This window comes from Castanea sativa, chromosome 6 (assembly GCF_040712315.1).
Source record: "Castanea sativa cultivar Marrone di Chiusa Pesio chromosome 6, ASM4071231v1".
In the NCBI taxonomy this organism is placed as follows: Eukaryota; Viridiplantae; Streptophyta; class Magnoliopsida; order Fagales; family Fagaceae; genus Castanea; species Castanea sativa.
The window spans coordinates 11412026-11424078 of NC_134018.1; the positions used below are offsets into that span (position 1 = coordinate 11412026).

At 34.9% G+C, this 12053-nt stretch overlaps 1 pseudogene; it reads right to left on the bottom strand.

Moving 5' to 3' along the window:
* Window positions 1–1574: 1574 nt before the first annotated feature.
* On the bottom strand, window positions 1575–4395 carry LOC142639441 (disease resistance protein RPM1-like; annotated as a pseudogene).
* Window positions 4396–12053: the final 7658 nt, after the last annotated feature.

Here is a 12053-nt window from a genome sequence, read left to right on the forward strand (position 1 = left end):
TAAAAAGTAAAAGAAAGATAGTTTACCCTATCACAAAATTAAAGGCAAATGTCATTGTCAAAGAAATTCTAGCTGTATCAAACCCATTACATGTGAGCATACAGTTGAATACATGTTACACTTGAAACCACTACAAAGACAACAAATACAATTAAACTAAAACGTTGTTGCTAAACATGACTCCTTTCCTTATCATCTATTCAAGAGGTTCATAAGCTTGATGCACTTAAATTGGCACATGGTTACAACATCACAATGACAAAAGCAGCAATGTAGAAGAGAATCAAACTTTCTCAAAAGAAAAAAAAAAAAAGAGAATCAAACTCCGATGTCCTGGTTGATTGACGAATGAGCAAGTATTTTGTCTGCTAGGTACCTGAAAATCCTTTGAGATGTTGATATTGATGGTTTAAGCCTAAAAATTATCACAATAGCAATATAATGAATAAAAAAAAAAAAAAGCTAAAATGCAAAACTGACCCTCTAAGTTTCACCTTTTGTCATATCAGTCATTTTAGTTTTAGTTTTATCATTTTAGTCATTTAAATTTAATTTTTGTCAATACAGACCTCCGTTAGTCTTTTGTTAAGTCCTCCGTTAGCAGCCATTAGCCTCCTTGCAAGAAAAAAAAAAAAATTGGACAGTAAGAAACAGAAAAATTATCTGTAAGTATAAAAACTTTTTGGGATGTTAGAGAAGAAAAAAGAAAAAGGAATTAAGATAATGGAACTTGTTGAAAGACGCACTTAGATGACCACCTCTGGAGATTGTTCTCTTTAATTGGCTTAAACGAAAACACTATCTTCTCAACAAACAAACAAAAAAATGAAACACTACAGAATAGACACCATTGAGCTATTTTCGTTGGTTTTAGTGAGATATAAAAATTGTCTGTTTCAACAAGAAGATTTTGACTTGCCAACCTTCGCAATGCCAGCGGCTCCACGAGATACTACAGACCAAATAGTTGACGCCATTGATTTTTTCTGTTCCAACTTGCAATAAGACTTTTTTTTTTCTTGCAAGGAGACTAATAGCTGCTAACGGGAGGATTTAACAGAAGACTAATGGAGGACTGTATTGAAAAAAATTAAAATTTAAAGGACTGAAATGACCAAACTGAAATTTAAAGGACTGAAATGACAAAAGGTGAAACTTAGAGGGTCAATTTTGCATTTTAGTCTAAAAAAAAAGATTTTGAGTAGACAATGCAACAATGAAAATGGTTTATAATATCCGGAAGGGGAAATGCAAGCTTATAGACTATGATTCACAGGAGGTAAAGCTTGAGGGCTACCTATCTCAATGAACAAACTTAGTAAGGCTACAAATAACAATGAATAAAACAACTGTTAAACTTTGTTTTTATGGCTAAATGTTACATTAACTACTTGTACTGTTTCCTTCTATCTAAAATTATCTGTGTCGCAACAAAAGGATAAAAGAAAAGAAAAGGTTTTTATTGCAAGTCTGAAGTTTTGGTAATACTGTAAATATAAAATTCTAATAGCTTAAAGTGGTATACCTATAATTTCTTGCATGAGGTAAGGGCGTTTTGGTTCTCAACTCTTAAATTACCTTCGGAAAAATTCCAATAACTTCGGATCACCAGCCTTGTAGGTTTTGTAGTTATTCCCTTGAATCCTATACCAAAATCGGACAAAGGGAACATGCTTGACTTTCCAAAAATCAAAGCCTTCATTTGGTTGCATTCTAAGCACGAATTCCCTCGGCATATCAAGAAAATCTAGAGTTTTGAGGCTTTTTAGATGGTGAATGCCAATGGGTACCTCCTTCAAATATAAAGAGGGTCCAATCCAAAACTTTTCAAGAAAAGGCAGGGCACCTTCGTCTATTATCAACCTATTTAATCCTCCTAGGCTTGAAAGCCTTAGAAACTTGAGTTTTTTGAAGCTTCCTTCCTCAAAATGTAATTCCTCACCTTCATATCCCTCATAAAGCCAAAGACGCAACAAATTAGGCAGAGCTTGAAGGACTTTTAATGAATCATCCATTAATCTTGACCATAATAAAACAATTCTAACTACATATTTGAGTTTGGGAATCCATTTTGGCAACTTTTCTAATCGACCGCCTAGTGTCAAAGTTTGTAGGAGGGATGGAGGAGAAAACATTGATTGCAATTCAAGAACTTCTTCCTCACTTGTTGAACTAATTCTCAGTGATTGGAGGTAGCTCATTTTCTCTAATGCTAAGCACAAAACCATCCCATCTCTCTTCAATTTAGAGATGTTCAACTTCCTATTTCCTAAGCTACATCAGCCTTCCCAATTCTTCAATTAGGTTAGGACTATTGGCTTCCACTTTATGAAGCTTCTGTAAGGACTCCAGATGCCCTATGCCACTTGGGATCGTTACTGCTTGTTTAAAATCTATATTAAATTCAAGATCATAGTTTTCAATATAGGCTGCAAGATATTGGAGTTTACGAAGCCCATTAATCTCTTCTGGTAGCTTAGATACAAGAGAAAGTTTCAAATCCAAAGTCTCTAGGTTGTGTAGTTTACCTATGGACGTTGGAAGCATTTGCACATTTGTGTCCCTTAGACTCAAATATTTTAGATGGAATAGGTTACCCACTTCTTTCGGGATGTAATCTATTGGAACACCTTCACAATCCATTGATCTCATGTGTTTAAAATTTGCAAAACAAGTAGTAAGAAAAGAATTGGGCACTTTATCAACCCCCAAAATGAGAATAGAACAAGTGTGGGAATTGGTAATACTCTCCAATGGAGCATTTACATTGTTTTGAATTGAGAGGTGTCGAGCAATTTTCTCTCAATACTTTAGGCAATTCTGTTTTGAGACCAAATAGAAATTCAACTCCTCTGACCTAGAAATAATTACTTCACACATCATATCATGAACTCGACACCTTCTAGTTCAACCAACATAATCGACATTTGTCACTTGAACTAAGCTTCTTTGAATGAGTTGGTTTAAGTAGTCTTGTGCAATCTCTTTCAATGTTATCCCTTTCTTTTCTTTTACAAAACCCTCGGAAATCTAGAGTCGAACTAGTCTACCACAATTGACAGGGTAATCCTTGGGAAACATACCAAAATATAAGAAACAAGCTTCGAGATTGTAAGGTAGTTCATGATAACAAAGTGATAAAATTTTGATGATACTTAGGGATTAGGATTAGTTTCTAGTTCTGAACTAAGGCTATCAAGAAATTTGCACCACTAAGAAAAAACCTTTTCTTTTGTTGAGAAAAGGCCTCCTATAGTCACAATTGCTAGAGGCAACTCCTCACATCTCTCAATTAAGTCACGTGACAAATCTAACTACTTAGGGGGACAATACCCACCTTCACATTGAAAAACCTTGCAAAAGAGTATCCATGCATTTTCTAAAGGTAAAAGTGGCAGTTTGTACACATAATAAGATGGAGATTCTTTGTTTGATGGAGCAACACTTATGCTTTGGGATGTCATTACTATTCTACTACCCTTCTCATTAGTTGGTAAAGCAATTTTTATCTTTCCCCAAAACCTTACATTCTATGTATCATCAAAAACTACTACATACCTTCATTCAAGTAAATATTGCCTCAATTCATTAATTAACTTTGTCTTTTCCATTTTGTCAATTTCCTTAGGAGAAAACTCCTTCCTTGCCTTGTAGAACTACTTTATCATGTCCCTTAATGGCTCTACCATGTTGTATGATTGAGACATAGTGATCCACGCGCTACAGTCAAAATATTCTACCACCTTCTCATTGTCATGCACCTTCTTGACAAGAGTAGTCTTACCCACACCATTAATGCCAACCACTGAAATTAAAATGTGACTAGATGGTCCTTCTACTAGCCAGTTTATCAACTTGTCCCTATGATACTCGATGCCCGCAACCTCAACTTCCTCAATAAAAAGGGATGCCCCTCAAGGGCCATGCCATGTGTCATGTATTGCACCATTGCTCAGTTCTCCTTGCTCTATAGTGTTGAAGTGATATCTTATAGCCATCTCTCTGAGTGCCTTGAGATCATTGTTGATATCTTGAATCTCACAAGAAATCACATGTCTCGGTTTTTAATTTTGTGGCAAATTGAAAAATATTTGTAAGGAAACGAAAGTATTGCCTTCGCGCCTGAGGATGTTTTGCAAATTGTAGTATGTACTCATCAATGACATCTTCTATGTGATATGCTTTTTCCCTTACTCACTTGACCCATATTTGTGCAATATTGCTCAGGTCTTCCTTCTTATCCTTTGCATCTACATCCTTGAGAAAAGACCAAATGAACTCCAATTCACCACGAATGCTCTTAACTTCTCCATGGATACCCTCCGGCAATCTTGCTTCTTGGACAAACAAGGGAGCCAAATTGTGTATAACTAGTTTGACTGCACTTTCTGCCATTTTTCCTCCCTTCTTAAATCAATGGCCACAGTAAACTGCAAATGAACTAACTCAAGGTAAGATGTAACATGAATAAAATCCCATTCAAATGTTAAAGGAAAAAGGCGAAACTACAATGCTAGTCCTTAAAGTTTACCCGCTGAGCACTTTTGATCCCAAAAGTTTCAAGTGAACGTTATTAGTCCCTGAAGTTTTAAATATGAGTGTTATTAGTCTCTATGTTAACTTCCGTTAGTTTGTTTGTCTATGTGTCTAACGGAACAATGATGTGGCAAGCTATTTATTATTAAAAAAATTATACATCATGTTATAAACATAGAACCGGGTAAACCCAAATAATGTGGGTCTTCAACGCATCAAACTCGTTAAAATTGGATCTTTCTCCAAAATCAAAGAACCTGGATTATTTTTTTCATTTTCCCTCATTTTCTCGAAATCCAAACAGGGTCTAGAAATATGTTCAATTCAAAATCAAATAAATAATATATATTTTTAAAGGATTTTGCTACTGCAGAACTCCACCGTCGCAATAGCAGCACTAAAAGAAGATGGAGACGGCGAGTTCGTCAAGGCCTATGCCACTTATCTCAAACACTCTAGTCGGATCTCTCACTATGCATAAACACTTATTTTACATGTAGATACATATATTCTTTGAACCTAAAACTTTGTATTCTTTAGTTTCATTAATTCTTTGGGTGAGAAATGGAAGTGATCATTCGATTGAGTATTTGCCGTTAACCATTTGATCAAATACATATTGAAATTATTATACCGTGAACTTTTAATTTGAGGGTCTAAGGATTTTTCAGTGTTCAATTTTGAAAAATGGGTATTTTTTTCTTGAGAGATTTCTACTTGGTCGTGTATATATAGATGCAATTATGTAGATAACTCCAACCTTGGTTACAATCTCTCTCTCTCCATAAACATATTCCTTGGTCCTGTTTGGATTCCGAGAAAATGGAGGAAAAGATAACGAAATCTAGGAACTTTGAATTTGGAGAAAGACATGGGTTTGATGTGTTGAAGGCCCATATTATTTGCGTTTAGCCAATTCTGATGTGTATAATATAATGTATAATTTTTTAATAATAAATAGGCTACCATGTCATTTAAAATATGCCACATCATTGTTCCGTTAGACATATAGGAAAACAAACTAACGGAAGTTAACAGAGGGACTAATAGCACTCATAATTAAAACTTCAGGGACTAATAACGCACACCTAAAACTTTAGGGACCAAAAGCGCTTAACAGGCAAACTTTAGGGACTAAAAGTGCAGTTTCGCCAATGAAAAAACTTATTTCTGTTTCACAACAGCTCTCATTAATAACTTTACAAACTTTGTGTGCACTAATAGATAAACCTAAAGCTAGAACCCGTTGAACTCCCACAAGTCCATCAGGAGCAATAGAATTAAACAATCATTGCCTCAAGCTTGCAACCGTTTAAAATTAAGACAAGAAGAAACGCAAACACACGCGATCATGTCACATAAGTTCACTAAGTCAAATGTCTCTGTCTCAGATTTATGCTTCCAACTAAAACCCAAATTCTATGTGATGGGCAATCAAATATATCTATTTTATATATTTATCCATTAACATAACAGCAAACTAGGGAAAGATTTAGAACTATTTGAAATCAATGTCTAACCTAATTGCCCGTTACTTTAAGTGATGCTATCCTAAGGTGCTACTAAATTGAGAAAGGAAGAATCTTGAATGCAACAATTAATGATACAATAAGGCAAAAGATGCAAGAGTATAAAAATTCATCATCATGGTGTTTCAGATAATTTTCAAATCAGAATTATAAGAAATTCTACAATTCCTTCTTAAGTTCTTTACAAACAATTCAAGAATAATGAATTAAAAAATTGGGCTCGTTTGTTCATGAGCAAACAAAATAGAATAAACTTAGTTTCAGAGTAGTCACAATAAGAGGCATCCGCAGCAAATTCAACCCCACCATAAATGTATTTTTCTTTACAAATGATTACTTCTATGTGCTAAAGATGATGAATAGTCGTATCTCACTAGAAGGGGAAAAGAAAGAAAGAACACAACCTCTGATTGTGCTTTTTCTTAGGGAGAAGCAACAAAATTACATTTGCACCAAACTGGAATTTCTGTGTCAATTGCTCTGTTGAGTTGTAGTTTCCAAAGGAGTCAAGAAGACAGCAAATAAACAATTAATGATCCAAACTAATATGCCCCCATTGCAAAAATAATCTGTATTAACTTTCCATGGCCTCTGAAATTTGAAGACTTAAAACATGTCTGATTCAAGAGACCGGATTCAAAAAATATTTTTACATTTCAAGGCGATATGTCAAAATTATGTTCGCCTAGGATGATAGGTAGTGATTTAAATAAGATCCACGCTTCATGATGTTTACTATTTATCATTGAGGCAAGATACCAATTGTTTTGTTTTTTGGTATAAGAAGGTTCGAACCCCAAGTTTTATTATTTGATGACAATAAATTTTACTAATAAAAAAAAAAACAAGTATTGAGAAATTGTCTCAAATTCCAATTGTGAATTGGAAAGCTAATTAGGCTTTCTTATTGAAGAAGGAAAAAGTAATTCGATTATTTTTTGGGTTTTCTTGGTATGGAAGAAATGTCTAAGAGTAAAAGGAAAGTTAATTCCTTATCACGAAGTAATGTATTCCCTTTCCACCAAGAAATAGAAATTCAAGTCTTATAAATAGCAGGTGTTACAAAGAATTTGATGGCTTCGGTTTAGGGGACTTACCCCATGGGGAGAAGGAAAAAAAATCATAGAATTTAGTGTGAAACCAAGAGATTAAAAGATGGATTTTTGCTTGCAAGGTAGGATAAGGAGAGAGATAACAAGGTTTGGTTTTTTTGTATAAAAGGTTTTTCTTAAGTACAAAATTTGGCTCCAAACATAATTAGCATTATCTTTTCAACCCATTATGTGGCGATTTATAAAACTAATGTGTATTATTTAGATAAGTTATATGATTCATTAAAAAAGTTATGTGACTAAAACTATACATAAATAGTTTCTTTAGAAGCCATATTATAAGTTGGAGCAAGTAGCTCAAAACATGTTTGGAGCCAATCTTGTTCATTTTCTAAAGTGTAAAAATCAAGGAGAATTTATGAGGCTTTAATTAGTGTTGCGAAATGAAGGAAAAGAAATTGCAATGAGCAACTAGTGTGTGAGAGAAAACAAAACAAGGGTATTTTCTTTAGCCATGAGACATATACAATGGAATATAAATTTTGGAGTTTTCTCCATAGGGAGGAATTTTGGGTGCTACCACCACAAGGAGCTGCATTCAAAGTGAGTGGAAATATCAAGTGAGTTCACATAAATTCCTAGGGTGAAATATTAATGCATTTGGAATGGATCTCAATTTAAAAATATAAACTTGAAATGAGATATTGGAATTAATTTTATAATGTTGGATTTATTCGAAGGTTGTCCTTTCGTTTTTTTATTGGAAAAAGAGTTTTTCCCAACAATTTGTGTTTTAATTTTGGGTGTGATTGATATTCTGGCTTGGTGATCTTGATATTAACATTTTTTGGAGATTGATTAAAATTGTTAATTGATTTTCTTAAATTTATAGTAGAAGACTTGATTAGGATACAACAAAATACTTGGGAAGAGGAGAAGGCGTCTAGGTTTGTAGAATTGGAGTAGTAAATGTAAAAGCTAAGAACACTGCATGATATTTTCAACAGCTAAAAAAAGAAAGAGAAAAAATATTAACAGCCGGTTAACCACAGTTTGCCAGCTGCCAAGGACGAACATATGGGAGACGAAGAGTTTAGAATGGGAACCGTTCTCGCAGCATATTTAGTTGTTTTATGCTGTTTTTCTAATGTACTGTTTTTGTTTATTGCTTTTTTATCTACTACTCAGCTCTCTTCCCCTACTCCTCCTCCTAGTTGCTCAATAATGGCAACAGAACAGTCCTATTCCATTTGTGAAGCAAGAGAAGAGGAAATGGTTTCCACAAAAGATGGAACTATTACAAGGAGAATTGGTAGGTTCCTCAAACCATTTGTTAGATATTCCTACCAAGCTGTTAAGGTTCCAAATGTTCCCTTACTATCTGAAATTTTCTCTCACAACAATAGCCAATCATGGCATTCAAAAGTTCATTTCAAAGGGTGGAAGCAGCCCCAAAAAAGATGGGATGAGTGGATAGACAAATTAGCTGGAAAATATAGTTACAAATGGAATCAAGCTGGCATATGTGATGCTATCATGAATTCTCGTTATGAAATACAATGTAGCCGCGATTTGGTTCTTGGGTTAGTGGAGTTCTGGTGTCCAGAAACTAATACTTTTGTATTCCCGTGGGGAGAAGGAACGGTAACCCTCGAAGATGTTATGATTCTTGGTGGGTTTCCGGTACTTGGAGAGCGAGTAACTAGTCCTCTTTCAGAGGAGTTGGTGAGAGTAGAGGAAGAGATGAAGAAAATAAGGAAGGAATTTTCCAAAAGCAAGTCCAGAAAGGCTGACTATGGTGCTTGGATCAAGCACTTCATGGAGAATGAGAACGAGTTTGAACATGTAGCATTTCTTTCTCTGTGGCTGTCAAGGTATGTTTTTCCTTCACTTCCTGATGACATTGTTGGGAGTCATGTATTTCCTATAGCCGCTCATTTGTCTAGAGGGACTAAAATTGCACTGGCCCCTGCAGTGCTTGCAAGTCTTTATGAGAACTTGAGGTTGTTGAAAGAAAATGCAATGTCCTCTTTAAGGCTAATCACAGTTACGGGATTGTTTCAAATAGTGCAACTATGGGCTATTGAGCGATTCCCTAGTTTAAGAACAAAGAGTCTTAAGCCACTTCAGCCTGGTGAACCCAGGGTAGCTCGATTGCATAAAGTAAAATCAACTCTCAGTCTCGTAAGCATTAGGTGGTGCATACTCAAGTCTGCAGAAGATTTTGAGTGGCGTCCTTATGCTGCTGATTTGGAAAATTGGTGCCATTTGTCTTACTATAAAGAAAATGGAGAGTCGGTGATTTGTAATTCAAGTTTAGATGAGGACTTACGGTCATTTCTTCAATGCTTGTGTGCCTCTGAGCTTGTCGGTTTAGATTGCACTGAAAATTATATGCCACACCGGGTGGCAATGCAGTTTGGAATGGATCAACACCTTCCTGGTGAATTTTCTGATGACAACTTTGCAGAGGAAAATGCCCACTTCTTTATTCCGCCAAGATCATTTGAACCTTCTGTTTCAGCAGCGTACTTCACTTGGTGGAAGGAATGTGTATTGGCTCGCAAAGATGCAATCAAGGAAATCCTCAAGCAAGATAGAAGCACGGATGACACTAAATTATCATTGTCAATTGAGGCAGAGCAGAATAAGGCTTCCCATGCTTTAGATGAATCGAAGAGTCCTGAGAACTACAGTAAGGAGTCACCACAAACTGCCAAAACATCTACAAGGAAAAAGAGCAACGCCTCTTGCGCTTCTATGTTTAATTCTGGCATTACAAAACCAAAGCTTGAACAAAGTGAGGATGATATGCTGTTCAGTTCGAAGTTTTTTCAATCCAGTGTCACAAATAGAATACTGAAATCTGAAATGTTGCAATCGTTTGGGTCAGAGAAGAATGAAATTAACTACAATATCCCAAAGGCAGAGCGTAATCAGGCAACTTCTCAGAAGTCAACCCAAGAGAGTCATGCTACTGTCAGTACCAATACGTTTGAAATCTCCAGTGATGATGATAGTCTTGATAATCTTCCACTTTCAGAAATTTTCAAACTTCGCAACACTGTTGCAAAAAGAACTAGTACTTCTGAAGATTATTCTTACATTCAATCAAAAAGTGTTGTCACACCTACTCCAAATTCTGCCACCGGAAAAAATAGAAAAAGAAAATTTCCATCAGTCAGTGTTGGTGCCAAGGAAGTTGAGAGTAGGGCTCATACGTTTGCTAGTAACCAGAATGCAGCTACAAATGGATTCCAGAGTGAGGGCAGTGACTCTAAGAATGACCTATTAGATACTGAAGAAAAAGGATTAGCTAAAGGTGGTGCTGAAGAAAGCAAGGGAAAAAAGGCAGGAGGGTCTTTAGATAACCCAATAGATGTTGATGACTATATACAGACTATAGGAAGAGAGAGCCAGAATCGTAGGCTAGAAGAAAGGATTCAGAAACTGGAGAAATTGTTGGGTCAAAGCCATAATGAATACAAAGATGCAGGAAAAAAAACCAAAGGAGACAATCTGGTGCTCATATGATATCATGTATTCATCTTATGTTGCTGTTTTGTTAGCATATTCTGTTCATGTTGTGAATCTTTTGTTTGTCTGAGCTTGTTGGTGCAACTGGAACTTTTGAATGTAAGATTGGCATTTCAATTCTCAAAGGTATCATGCTAGTGCTAGATGGTTTGAAATAAAAGAATTCATTCTGCAACATTGAACTCTGTCACAAGCAATTGGTGTTGAAGTATTAGACGTTAAAATTTGTTATTATTTTTCAAAAGGAGTCATAAATTGATTTAAAGTGTACTTTTCAAATGGGGTTAAATAACTGTAAGTGAAGCTATGACATTGATTTGCATACTTAGGCTCAAGGCATGACTGCTGATCTTAAGCCCTTTGATTGGCATGCGGTCATCTCTTTGCAAAAGTGACAAAAGAACTAGTGAAGCTAATTAATACAAATTCTCATTCTGAAATGTGACTCCAAAGTCCAGGACAGACAAGGGTGAAAGAAGAAAAATTAGCAACTACGGAGGGAGCAAACTGATCGTCCATTCAATCAATTAATGTGGATTACAAGAGAGGTGAAGAGAACGATTGATGCCTATGAGAATGATCCATTGGATCTTTAGCATCAATGAAAATAAGACTCAAGACTATTAGAGCACTTGCATCAATCAATGTAAAATTTTGGCCAACCAACACAAAAAATCACTCTCATCTGATTGTTTAAAATGGGCGCAGCTTCTGTCCAGTGCCTCCAATGCACTGAATCCACTATGATCATAACACGTGTCCATTTTCGGACATGTTTAAAATTATGCATATCTTGTCCATAGCTATAATATCCATGTAAATTTACACAATTATCGTTTATATTTTATTTATGGATCATGTTAACGGGTGCTCTTTGGGCAATGGTCAATAATCTATTTTAGAAAAGTTTTGATACAACTTTTATGGAAAATAGAAAAAGTTGTGAAAACTTTTTTTTTTCTTTTCCCATAAAAACTTAAAATTGTTTGAAATCCTTTGTGCTAAGGGTATCCTTTAACATTTCCCTTCATTTATTTCTCAATTCACTTTTTCAGTTGATGTGCGTATGGGTGTGTGACTGATGTGGATGTTTTAAAAAAATAGTTATGTAAATAAGAATAAATATTTTATTAAAATAGCTTTTAGAATAAACTAGTTACAAACTTGCGTGATGCGTTGGAAAATTTGATATGATTCTTTTTTATTGGATAATTATTGAATTAATATATTAGATTGTATATTTTTAAAAGTTCAATATGTGTTATTTGAAATTATATTTTAAATTAAAAGTTTTTTTTGTAGTCGTGTATTATATATAGTGAGATATATATGAAAACAAAATGTAATAATTTTATTTTAAATTGATAGTGTGAGAACTATTAGACCAAATTGTAACTAT